This window comes from Leptinotarsa decemlineata, unplaced genomic scaffold (assembly GCF_025532065.1).
Source record: "Leptinotarsa decemlineata unplaced genomic scaffold, Ldec_3_MD MMD2_P_RNA_scaffold_2, whole genome shotgun sequence".
Classification (NCBI taxonomy): domain Eukaryota; kingdom Metazoa; phylum Arthropoda; class Insecta; order Coleoptera; family Chrysomelidae; genus Leptinotarsa; species Leptinotarsa decemlineata.
The window spans coordinates 18,165,457-18,179,440 of record NW_027412529.1 but is presented as its reverse complement, the minus strand read 5'-3'; the positions used below and the strand labels follow the sequence as shown (position 1 = coordinate 18,179,440).

Below are 13,984 nucleotides of genomic sequence, written 5' to 3'. Positions count from 1 at the left end.
TCCTCATAATTGAATCATAGAGAGGTAAATCTTCATTTTCGTACAGATAAAAAGAAAACAATCGCATTATAAATCTGGAAACCCACATGGGGCCGGAGAACAAATTACTTTGAGCACCTATCATAAATTTCATCTCGTTACATTACCTTTTTCTGGCTATATTTCACTCGTTTGCTAAGTACATATAAATTGTTGAATATTACGAGGCTTTTTGATAATTTTGAAAAGGAAACTGAAAGCGGAAATAAATCGGGCGCAAATTGCTTAAAATTTACAGCAAAAGCGTTCAGCGGGTGCCAGAAACAGACTGGTTAATATACCCGAAAAAGTAAAGAGCTCAAAGGCAATGATATGGAGATATTATTTATATATGAGAGGTCTACGAGCAGATGGGTAATGTGATTTCATTTTTCCACTTTTAATGCAGAGTACGATATCCTAGTAGCTGGAGAATGAAAGAGTCAAAGCTAAAATATTTTCAAAAATTATATATGAGTGATCATTATTAGGACAACCTTTGTTGGTGAATCTAAAATGAATCAACAAATACCACTCACTTCAAGTGCATTACCGTCAACAATGACAAATATAGTGATTGGAAGAACAATTATTTGGAAAAAAACCGATGAAATTGATATTGTTACATTTGTGAAAATAATTCTCATCTTATCATTCAAATTCTTGGTTTGATTTAGCATTCGTTGTTTATCTGCCGCCAGTTTCTTGAAGTTCAATAAATGAAGTCAGTAGACCTATTTTTTGGTCAAACATTGAATATGTTTTTTTTTCTGTGTTGGGGTTAGATCAGATGTAGGGAGATAGCTGAGCTCAAGTCGAACAAAACTCGTCTAACAGAGTTCCGAACATCTGGTTGTGGTAGATAGAATTAATTTTCACTTGTCACAGGAGAAAGCAAATGAGTCAGATGGATATCAAGTTGAAAAATTTGAACATTCTATCTATTCTTTCAGAACACAACACAAGCGACAAAATCCTTAAAGCGCTCTGAAAGCGGTGCTTGTGCTGAAGTAGCGATTTACATTGGATTTGAATCGCTATAGATTGAATCCATTTGGAAAAAAGTTCTCAGGAAGGCACCGCTCTTAGAGCATATTAATGATTTTCTTGTAGGGCTTGTGTTGTTTTCTCCTCAAAAAAATCCTGAAGTAAATAAAATTCTGAAGAATTCCATGTGTATTCAGCTGTGATTTTCAAAGATAGGAAGTTTGAGCCTACTACATACTTCTTTCACACACCGCTCTTTGGAAAATCGATCAGTTGAGAATTTCCTTTGGGAATATATATAGAATATGAGTCCCCAACCTTTCTTTGATATTCAAAGGTATCAAGAACTTTTGAAGTGTTTGAGTTTCCAATCGGATTTCCCAGGAGTTTTCGAACTCAGTAGTTTCTCAAAGTGACCTTTAATATGTAAGCAACGTGGCAAGATTCGGAATTCAACAAAGGTTCAACACTGTTTTGAGAAGAAGCCCATTATCACCACCGGGCATGTGTTGCCAGTATCTTTTCTGGGTAGGTATCTCGGATATTCAGTGCTAAGGAGATTCCTTGCCATTTATTCTTATTTTCGTCATGTAAAACCGATTAATGGTGATAGTCAACCCACAACTTAGGTAAATTTGCATGAGGATATATATTTGACTTTTCTCTTGCTGAGATTGTTTTGTATACCGATGATATTCCATCTTCCATCATGTATATACCTGTTTTTCTGTTTTAAATCTGTTTGAAATCTATTTTTCCGTTAATCATGATATGAATAGTATCACTAAACAGTTCGCCTCACTTGAAGCTAATTTTCAGGTTCAATTTTATTTTAGATTCAGCTCAGCTCAGAGTAAGTAACAGGCCACTATTTTTGTTCAGGCTTTTCAGCACTACATATGTGTATGTTTGTCTTTTTGTTTATCTACGATTTGATCTTCACATCAATTTGATCTTCACAAACTCTTCTTTTAGAAAATATATCACGTTTTGTGTGACAGCGAAACATGTCACGATATATTTTTGAAAATAAAGTTTGTGAAGATCAAATCGTAAGGTGTAGTTTATGAAAAGATTTATGTGTGTGATTTATTAATGTTTGAAAAATATTGAAAACGCTGCTCAATCCCTTTGAGAAACAACAAAAAGAAAAGCATATATGCTTCGCTACTAGTAAAGATTGCTATTTTTATATATACATGTAGTAGGCTCTACGAAAGGCCATCTCGCACAAGAACGAGGTTGAAGAAAAACAAAGGAACGTTTGTCTTTTGGAATCGATAATCGTAAATGGAAAATATTTTTTCTCGATGAAAAGGTGTGATTAAGGACAGGCTTTACTTCAGCGGAAGAGTCCTAGGATATCATCCAACATATCAGTGGACTCTACTCAACAAGCTGAGCACTGACTCCCCTGTTTGGGAGGCACATGGTCAAAACAAAACAGTTATGAAATTCCCATCATAAATCTATGGAGGAGCGTCTAACATGGACCAGAGGTTAGGTTAGGTTTAGTTTGGTTAGGTTAGGTTAGGTTAGGTTAGATCAGGTTATGTCAGGTCAGGTTAGGTTTTGTTACGTTAGGTTTAGTTAGGCTAGGTTTGGTTAGGTTAGGTTAGGTTAGATGAGGTTAGGTTAGATTAGGTTATGTCAGGTCAGGTTAGGTTTTGATACGTCGGGTTAGGTTAGGTTAAGTTTTGTTGTGTTAAGTTAGGGTAGTGGGGAACAGAAGGGTGTGGCAGCCAAACATGTCGTGGACGCGCATAGAATGCAAACGTGCAATAAAATACCTTGGGTTACGAATGGATATTTTTCGACGAATCATACACAAAACAGTAGAGAAGGCAGAAAAAACTCTGCCGGTACTAGCAAGAATGATGTCTAACATAGGTGGACCCAAGACCAGTGAAAGGCAGGTACTTTGCAGCGTTGTCTACTAGATAATGCCGCGATGGTATGGAGAACAGCGCCCAACATAAAAAAAATACCTAGCGAGACTCCACAAGTACAAAGGGCGGCAGCCATAATGATGAGTAGCGCGTACAGAACCATATCGCGAGAGGCGGTGCTGGCGATTGCTGGAGAAATGACGGAAGAAAGTGACAGAGTGTACAGAGTTGCTAAATAGGAAAACAATCCAAAGAAAGAAAGAAGAATGCTAGAGCGGTGGCAAGCAGACTGGAGTCGACCGGGAAAGGGGTCATGAATCAGGACCATAACAAAAGATTTAGGGAAATGGACCAATAGGAAACATGGAGAGGTGGGGTATCACACCACACAGGCTCTCAGTGGACATGGCTGTTTCAAGGAACTACCTTAACACCATAGGGAAAGCTCAGAAGGACGTATGTAGATTCTGTGGACATAGATCCAATGACGCGGAATACGCCATTTTCAAATGCGAAAAATGAACGGTAGATATGGAAAGAACAAGCAGGGTGGTTGGGATAGATATAAACAAGAACAACCTGGTCAGCATGAAGTTGAAAAGTGAAGAAAACTAGTTGGCAGGCAAAAAACTATCAACAAAAATTTTGAAGACCAGGGAAGAAGAAGAAAGAGAAGAGCAGACAGAAGGGTAAAAAACGGCGCCGTCTTGAGGTAATGCTCATGGCAGTTCCGAGACGCATGGTAGAGGAGGAGGGTTTTAGTGGGTAAAAATCCCACACTACTCTGCCGCTAGATCAACATCAGGGTATCTTTCAGAAGATTTCCCTTTCTCATTGAAAAAAAAGTTGATTTGTTGTAAGTAATGATATTTGGTGTTTTTCGTTAATGTGCCTTATAATTTCAAAGGTTAGACCTCCGCATGTGTTCTTTTTCGCACTTCCCATGGACTTATAATGGGAAAATCAAAGTTTTGTATTTTTTATGTTCTACACATGCGTCTCATATAACATATGTTATGTGACTCAAACCGTCGAATAGAGTTACGTGATATGTGAAATGATGTCCTAGGACACTTCCGCTAAAGTAAAGCCCTACCTATATCAAAATATTTGAAACTGGGATGTAGCCTACTATTGTTCATAGATGAGTGTGGTGATTTCAGCTATTATAGAGTTACACTCTCATCAAGTTTTGTGTAATGATTTGTTGGCATTCAAAATCTACCAAAAATGTAAACTCCATTAAGTAAACGCCGTTAATTCGTTAACATTCCAATAACGGCAATTATGATAATTTACTGCGCAATTCGTAAAAACAAAACACTCGACCAAAAAACAAATGTTTCAAGGGAAATATTTATCATTGAATATCCGGTCACACGTACGTTCCCAAAATTCCAGTTGGCGTTGACAATAATAGAAACTATTCTCGCCCATGAACCCGTTATATAAATCACTTGCTACAAACACTTGTTCATGAAAACTTGACATTGATATGGTTTTTTTTGTACGATTGTTCACAAAGAATGATCATATAGCGATACTGTAATAAGTTTTATGTTGAATATTTTGTATATTTGGATACCTATTGGGATAAATGAGTCTATTACTGAAATCAATAATGAACATGGATTTGCAATTTTGAACAAAACATCATATATGCACATTATCCCTACTAATATTACAAATGCGAATCTAAGTTTGTTTGTTACAGTTTCACGCGAAAACTACTTAACCGATCATCATGAAATTTTGTACACATGTTCTTGGAGGTATTAGAAGTAACATAGGATAATTTCTATTGGAAAAATATCTTTTATGTGAGATTGTTGAATTGCTTGTCAAAAAATCTCAAAATCTATTTACTTTAACGTCGTTTGGCATTCTAGTAATGAAGTTCCAACCCTCAGTACCGTAATACCATCGCACTTTATTATTCACAGTACTTAACAACAATATCCAACCCAATTGACTATAGTTTCAGCTGTTTGGAATTTTTCTATATTTATTGTTATTGTTTTGACCCACGATTGTTTTATCGTGAGTATGAATGCTTAATGCACACAAGAATTACAATAGCTCTTGTGAAAAGATAGGATAGGAAAAATAACTAGCTAGATGTACTGTAGACAAGACAAGAAGTCATCTTGAAATTTAGGACCTACCATTAAAGTATCATTCAATGAAATACCGGTTGATGTTTTAGCCGAACCGTCAAATACGACTCGAATTTTGGTAGTCAAACTGTCGTCCTTTCTAACAGCATGATGGGGAAGATAAAAACCCCTGGCAGTATCGTCTTGACCGGAAATACGAGACATATGACCCAGTTTTTGATCTGGATCCTTTTGGAATCGCATTTCTAATGCGTAGAAACTCCTCAAACTCAGTTTGAGGAGTGCCTAGAAGATGACAGTACTACCAACTGTCGAAAGCGTTCGCAGATAATTAATAGAAGATATAAAGCTTCAAATCCTTTTTGTAAAATTCAATATTGAAATACTGAAAAGTTCTTCACTATACATCACATACTATTGAATATTCCACTGTCAGAACGTAATTTTCTGAATGAACTGCATTTTATCAAACAAATCGCTGTCAGAAACGGTTACAAGATACTTATCAACTCCATACCAAAAAACTGCGAGACATTTACCACTTCATGAAACCATAATAAGCGTCTTAGGCCATTGACATACTTTGACGTACTCACCAATGACATCGCTCTTTTTTGAAAAGGAAAGACTTTAGGTGGCTCACCAAACAAATTATAATTTGAGCAGATTTTTCAAAAATAATATTTCAGTGTCATATAGATAATAATAGGTGTTATTGATGACTTGTTTATTTCGTTGAAATTCACGATCACTTTAATGAAAAGAATGAAAACATTTCGTCAAATTTCCACCGATTATTTTATTTTTACGACCGGTTTCGGTTTTTACCCCATTATCAAGTATAAAACTAACATGTGGAATCTGAAAACTTGTTTACATCGAGAGGAGTAGTGAAGATAACCTCAAAATCTTACACATATGTAATAAAGAAAAAAAATTAATTTGTTGGAAGCCATGGAAATCAACAAATCAATTAAAAACGCAAAATATATACCCCTAAACGAACAACTCGACTTATGTAGGCCTCCACTCTTGAGTTTATAAGTTTAACAATCTTTATAATCTTCAGTGTTGACTTTTATAGTTGACACCCTTGTTAAATACCCCTCCTTCTAGCACACCTGAAAACTCCCGAAATAACAGAGTTTTCAGATTTCACATGTTAGTTTTATACTTGATAATGGAGTAGAACCCGAAACCGGTAGTAAAAATAAAATAACTAGAGAAAAATCAGATAAATTGTAAAATTGTTTACATTCATTTCAATAAAGTATATAGAAAATAATAATAATCGACTTTATTTAGTATTTATCATTACATATCAGGCGAAGTTTGGCTATAGCTACTCTTAGTGGTCAGTGGGCTTTGCTTGAAGATTGGCAGTAAACAAATCTAAAGAAATGAACTTCAAACGTTCAAGGCAGTCTCGAATATACCTACCTACACAGTAGGTTGAATGGACTGACGCCTATCAGAAAAAAACTACTCTTCTGGCTAATACCACGAAGGGCCTTGGATAATATCCGACAGGCGTCAGTGTAGGAATCTTCACGGAATATTTCCTGCATTTGCATTTGGCAGTACAACTGAAAGAGTCGACCTTAAATTTTGGAACGGGCACACTTGCAGACCGATTTCGGGCTCATGTGCCACTCATCAGTGCAAGATAGGTGTCATCATCGACCCAAAGTCAATGATATTCTATAATTAAGAATCGGAATTATTTTAGAGTATTTCATTCATCTTCCGAACAACAAAATGTCAGTCTATCTAGTGGACGAGTTACTAACCAACTGCATATCCAAAATTTGCCCAATCCTTCTGAATAAGGAAAAAAACTTCTTTATTAGTTAGTGGACTATGCAGTAAACAAATCGAAAGAAATGAACTTTGAACGTTCAAGCCAGTCTCGAATATATCTACACAGTAAGTTGAATGAACTGACGCCTATCAGAAAACAACTACTACCCTGATTAATTCCACGAAGAGCGTTGGATTTTATCCAACAGGCATCAGTGCAGGAATCTTCACGGAATATTTCCTGCATTTGCATTTGGCAATACAACTGAAAGAGTCGACCTTCAATTTTGGAACGGGCACACTTGCAGACCGATTTCGGGTTCATTAGCCACTCATCAGTGCAAGATAGTTGCCATCATCGAACTAAAGTTAATGGTATTCCATAATTGAAAATCGGAATTCTTTCAGAGTATTTCATTCCTCTTCCTAAGTTGGAGCGAACAACAAAAAGTCACTCCATCTAGTGGACGAGGTACTAACCAACTGCATATCCGAAATCAAGCAAAAAACTATAAACAACATAGTAACTGAAACAGTAGCTTCCAACAGTCAATGATATTTCGGATAGCTATTAAGGTTACAACAAACAAATTTCAATATTTTGTAAATATTCAACTCCCAAATGAAAACAATAATTTTTGAATGTCTCTAAAGATACTGAATAAAAAAACACTTTTTGGAAAAATTTTTCTCATTCCGTATATATGGCCATTCCGCCCCTAGACTCAGCACATTACCAGCCTTCCAACATAAATCCTAGTTCCATAAACCCCGAGATAAAGTTTTGTACAAGTTTTCCAAGTGCATTTTGTGCGGCTTGGACCGAAGCCAAAGCGTTCTTCAACCGCAGTACGCTTCTTATCCGGGACCGTCCGTCATTTGTTCGCAATTCGACTGATGTTTTGTGAACACCGTAGGCGTTGACCTACGAAACACTTGACACACAAAATAAAAGGAGGGAACAGGAGGGTTAATTGCTCGTGACCTTTGTCTAGACTACGGTTCAGATATTTTCGTTTGCTTTACTAATCTCATACTGAATATTGCTATAGAGTATGTGTATCTGAACTCGAATGCCTGATACAATTTTCTTATGAAATACATGGAATTTCAAATATCTCAGTCAATGATGACAATAATAATAATAATTATAATAAGGACAGACCGATAACATTAGTTTTTTACGAGTATATTATACACACGAATACTCACCGCTGTTGACCGAGTGTTCGAACGGATATATGAGCGTAGAGGGTCGAAGAGAGGAGTCACTGGATGTGAAGAGAACCTGCTCATCGATTGATGCGAAATGCAGGACTCAATACAGTATAAGTGTAACCTCTTTATGGCCTGGATCTATTACCGCACGGCATTTGATACAACATCGCATGAGCTCATCTTGCATTTGTTCAGATGTCTTGCCGAACCCAACAAACTAGTGAAATGCTCTGATTAACTGATACCGCTCTGGCGAACTCGCTTCACCATAACATCTTGTCAGCCTTCTCTTCTGCATCACCGTATTGCCATTATCCGTTGCGCTCAGAAATACTCGAGTATCACTGTGGCACCCCTGGAAACCGGAGGTACAAGGTTCTCTATTTGTTTTATATGTATGATTGTGAATTTATGCTTATATAGAAAAGGATTACCATCAGTCCTTGAGGGTGGTGAAAGAGTACACTCATGCTATCGGTACGAAATCCGGGATTGACAAATGTGCAATGGTCCATCTTAAAAAACGACGATGCGGGGACTACGGAGAAGATGTGCAGCTCGTAGATAGAGGCATCCTGCACCATCTAGATGCTGGAGAGACGTATACTCACCTCAAGGTGAAATAACGCCACTCACGAGAAGTAACAAGAGTGAAGAACTCTCTTCGCGGCAAGTATCAGCACACGTTAAAAGGTAAGACCTCGTTAATCCTTAGCTGGCACAAGTTGTGCCAGCTAAGGTGTCGTGGTTGTCGTTCGTAGGGGTACGACAGCTGGGTAACGGAAAAACAGATTTTAAGATTTTTTAAACACTCCAACAAATCTGGCCATCGGAACTGTCGAGAAAGAATAAAGTTGCTGCAATGAATATGCTAGCTATTCAAAACTCACCCCAATCTTTTGGAGCGTGGTCCGCGACCATGAGTGAGTAGGAACTGGAATATTTCTTTAGAGGGCAGCTGCAATGATCACTTCACTCTTGCGGCTATACAAGAATGAGCCTATGCATGAGAACTTCTTCAACAACATTGAAGACCGAATGCACTAGCATTAGGGTTTCAGAAAAAACTACAGTATTCAAACTTCTTTCACACAATCAATCAAAACAAAATGAATTAAGAAAATACACCACTACAATAAATCACAGTGGCTTTTGTGTTGTATAATATTTCACTGAAACTTGAAATTATAATTACGATTTTATAAATCAGTCATATTATTATAATAGTAACATTTGGAACGGAATTCTAATTAGAATCAAAATTACAAATAGACATTAATGAAACTACAGACTCATGGATAATGACTGAATTGCACTATCAAATAAACTCATGAATCTGTAATCTTTGGCACTGGTTACTATTTTTTAAAGGTTTAGTAAAGCAGTACGTTTCCATATTCATAATTCCACAAACTTTTAACAATGCTATGGAAAAACAACTAAGTTGGTCGACTCTTTTACTAGAAAATTGAACTTTAGTTCGACTTTGTATAGTGCCATAACTATGGTTGTGTAGTTGAAAAATTATTTTATTTCCAAAATTCAATAGGATATATAGGCAATATATTTATTTAATGTCAAATGTTCAAAATTTGTTGATGAATTGTCTGTAATGTAACCTTTAGGTCTACCGAATATTATTTTCATAATCTAGCACATTGAGACATTACTGTGATACCATACCCCTTTCCCTATGATACCATAGAAAGAAGTAATGATCTATTTTGAGATGTGATTTGTCTAAAAATTTTTTCAAGAACCCAAATCTCGAATTTCACTAAACTTAATTCGATTCCTCTTTTCCTTAGCCCTGTTGTTGAGAACTCTCAACAACATTTTTCCAAATACGGACCTGCCAATCAGAATGAATGCATTATAATTTGAAAAATACCCATCTCAAAATGGTGTATACATTAAGCAATTGTTGAAATCACTCATTTCACTCCACAAACAATAATATTAGGTTTTTTTTTAATTCCTGTCATCCATTTTGCATATATTTTATTGAAAAATAAATTCCTTCAATTGGATGACCATGTGTAATTCAACAAGGCCTGGTGATATATGATAAGATAATTGACAGATATGTTAAAAAAGTGGATGATTACCGGGTTTGTGAAGGCATGCTAGAAAAAAATAACAGAAGTAAATTTATATTCAGGCGTTTGTGGTTAACGATGTTATGATTTGATAAAAAAAAGGATAATAGTTTGAGCAAAAAAGTGCTGAATCTGTCAAATGTATACTCAATCGAGAACCTGTGAATTCGAACAGGTGTGTACACAATAAAGAGTTTTCAGAGGTGAACGCAATTGAGAGGCAACTGATGTGAGGACCTTAATATAGTACTCCTGAAGGTCATAGTGTGAAAAGTTATAAATATTTTGATAACTTCTGGAATATAAAAACCATTTAGAAACTTAAAAGAAGGGACCTTCACTACTATTATATCAGGATGAGCGCATAGGTGAAAAATACAATGTATAATTGTTTCAAGTTTCTTCAAAATTGAGTGAAAACGGCACAACTATCATTTGATATGAACGTAGAAACGCTGTAAAACTTATTCATCACTCAATGTTTTTCTTTATTTTTGTATTTTTGTTGTTCTGACTAAGCATGCGACATTGCATTTGGATTCCAGGACATCGTGATCGACTAGAGGTTGCATATCTTAATGAGATTCTAGAAGTAATTTCGAATTGGTTTGAAAATAACCAGATTTTCAATGCCACAAAAACCCAGGCATCGGTTTCATCCAAGAAGATAAATGTCTCCGAACCGGATATAATAATGTCAGACAATTCCGCTTTCTGCTTTGATGAGTTTGTTGGGGGTTAAAATGGACACCAATATGTCTTGACACAATCATGTTGCTGGAATTGCAGAGGCTGCTTCTCAAAAGCTTAGAACACCGTTCCAAACCAGTGAACTGTACACACCTCAGCAAATTTTGAAGCTCTATAAAGCTCAGATCAGACCTTCTTTGGAGTATTGTTTTCATGTATGGAGCTCTTCCCCCAAACATACCCTGAAGTTGCTGGAATCCATCCAGAAAAGATCCATCCGCCTGATTGAAGACGCGAACATCACGTGCAACCTTGATAGCCTGGAACATAGAAAAGTTGGAGATTTGTCTCTCTTCTATAGATATTTTCAAGTGTTCAAGTGACTTGGCATATTTGATTCCACCAAGAGCAGTACAGAAGTACGTATCAGAAATGAGCGACGAAATGTGGCAGCTCATAGTTTCGAGGATCAACTCGATACACCTCGAACTTTACTGTTTAAGAACTCTTTCATCTGGAGAACTACGTTTATATGGAATAATCTTCCTGAGAAGGTTTTTTCAAAAGGATTTGACCTCCAGCGATTCAAATCCAATGTGAATCGCTACTTTCGCACAGGCACCGCTCTGAGAGCTCCTCAAGGATTTTTCTGTAGTGCTTGTATTTTGTCCTTCAAAAAAAAAGGAAGTGCTAAAACGAGGCCGTCGAAGAAGTAGTATTGTGATAAAATTATTTTACACTCATGTGACTCATGTGGCTGCTCATTGTTTTGGGGTTCAACTCAGTACACCTCTAACTTTACTGTTTAAGAACAGTAGTGCTTGTATTTTGACCTCAAAAAAATTTCCAATTCGTTTTTGAGGTCGATTTGATGGTTAGTTTCAAAATTATGGAGCATTTTTATTGAGAAACAAAGTCTTTATATTTGGAATTTTGTTAAAGAGATATTTGATTGAGTAGTACTGATTGAACACTTATGTCGTATATTCATTTATGTACCTTTTTCTGTCTTACAAAAATCATATACATCATATACACTTTCATTCGAAATGGAGAAAAATATATTTAATTTCCTGATGAATAAACCATTCTCTCAGAGAACTGACAAATATTAAGGATTTTTTTTCGGAAAATGTAACGGCCCATTACTTCATTTCTGACGTTCTGCCTCTCAGACTCAAAATGTGTTTTCAATATATTTCAACTCGATTTCAAACTTCACTCCTCGCCCATCAAAATATCAATTCGAAACCTTGTTTCGTAAATAACTATTTTCATTCGATCATTTTTCTTTTCGAGTACGTATTTTCTGACACAGTTCATCAATTTCAATTCCATTTCAGTTCCCGTTTCGATATCGAACAACGAGCTCGCGAACAGCATCGAAGAAGAGGACGAGGATAACGAAATACCCATCCTCGAAGACGATTCCACGACACACGGATTGGAGAGATTAAGTTCGGCGGCTACATGTCTGGTGGCAGGGGTCGAATACACTCATGGGCAACAGGTAAGAAACTCATTTCGATTGCTGCTCGTTATTTCCTGTTCGATATCCTAGTTTACGAGGGAAAGGATAAGTGAAATGAAAGACCCAGCTTTTGATATAGGAAGGTTTTGAGATACGTATCGTTTTTGGGATACCAGGACAAATATTCGTGATATCAATAGAAAAACTGACGCTATTATTATATTATTATACTGTTGTTATAGGTATTAGTTATAGGTAATAGAATAAGGAACACTCATGTTTGTTGTTAGTTACGAAAATACAAAGTTGAATGAATGAGCTCTTATGAATGACCACGTTAAAGACATGATGTCAAGGGACATGCTGGTTCATCCTAGAGCATGAAGGAATCAATATCAATGGCGGATAATCTTTTGTTTGTTGATCACAAGTTGGTGGTACCTTCGAATCTAAGAACTGAAATGTTGAGTTGAAGGATTTATATGAAGGGCATATGAGAATGGAAAAAATGAAAATATGAGCAAGGCAATGCATTTTTTGGCCAGGAATGACAAAGAACATAAGAAATGAAGTAATAAGTTGTGAAACTTGTAACAAATTTCGAAATAAAAATAGAAAAGAAACACTCATTTCAAACGAAGTTCCTAATAATGCTAGGAAAAAAGTTGCTTCTGATATGAATTTCTAAAAATAGCTGAATAGCTACCCATAACAATTATATCAGGCAAAAAAACCTGAAATGAAATAACAGTCAAATAAAACACAAGTAAAAAATATAACAATTGGAAGAAAAATAAAAAAATAACAAAAAACATAGACACAAGTTACTTCACGACGTTTCGATTGCTAGTATCTACAATCATCTTCGGGTGAATTGATTTTAATCCAATAGCCACCGGTGGACAGGTTTCAGCCTATTGGGCATCGTCTATACCGGGCAGGCGGAACTTGATTGAAGACAAAATGAGAAAAACCAAGAAAGTACTTGATAAAAATAGCTGTGTAAACGCGAACGAAACATAAGTGGAACCACCTATTGGTGTGTCACCCAAGTCAACTTGCCAAGTTTTTATGTCAGTGTTGGTGGTTTGACCAATCAATCGACAACTGCGGTAGCAGTGATAAAAATAGCTATGTTTACGCAGCGATTTTTATCAAGTACTTTCTTGGTTTTTCTCATTTTGTCTTCAATCGAGGACCGCCTGCCCGGTACTGACGATGCCCAATAGGCTGAAACAGCTGTCTACCGGTGGCTCTTAGATTGAAATCAATATGGGAATGATCAAAGAGTACTTATCCATTTATTTTATATATATATATATATATATATATATATATATATATATATATATATATATATATTTCAATATTAAATTCTACAAAAAGGATTTGAAGCTGTATATCTTCTATTAATTATCTGCGAGCGCTTTCGACAGTTGGTAGTACTGTCATCATCTGGCACTCCTCAAACTGAACTGGTCATCCTGTTGTCTGTCTCTTTATACGGTCAGAGCGTTTTAACTCAGGTATTTCAGGTACTTTAGGTAAATTTGCCTGTATTTGTTCTGCATCAGGTACTCTTCTTTGTGTTAGATCTTCTCTAGGAATGAATGTGTATGGTTTTGTTTAATATATTGTAAGTGAGATCTTGTTGTGTTTTGATTTGTACTTGTTCCTCGATAAGTGATTTATGAC

The 13,984-nt window shown here is 36.1% G+C and overlaps 1 protein-coding gene across 2 annotated transcripts in view; it reads left to right on the top strand.

The window, feature by feature from the left end:
- Window positions 1-11,820: 11,820 nt before the first annotated feature.
- LOC111505214 (uncharacterized) overlaps window positions 11,821-13,984 on the top strand; it is a 158,650-nt gene continuing 156,486 nt past the window's right edge. The window contains exon 1 of one of the 2 annotated variants that reach the window (XM_074184899.1): window positions 11,821-12,328. The gene's annotated coding sequence lies outside the window, so the exon portion shown is untranslated. The remainder of the gene's footprint in view (window positions 12,329-13,984) is intronic. The other variant, XM_023159987.2, reaches the window with a different exon arrangement.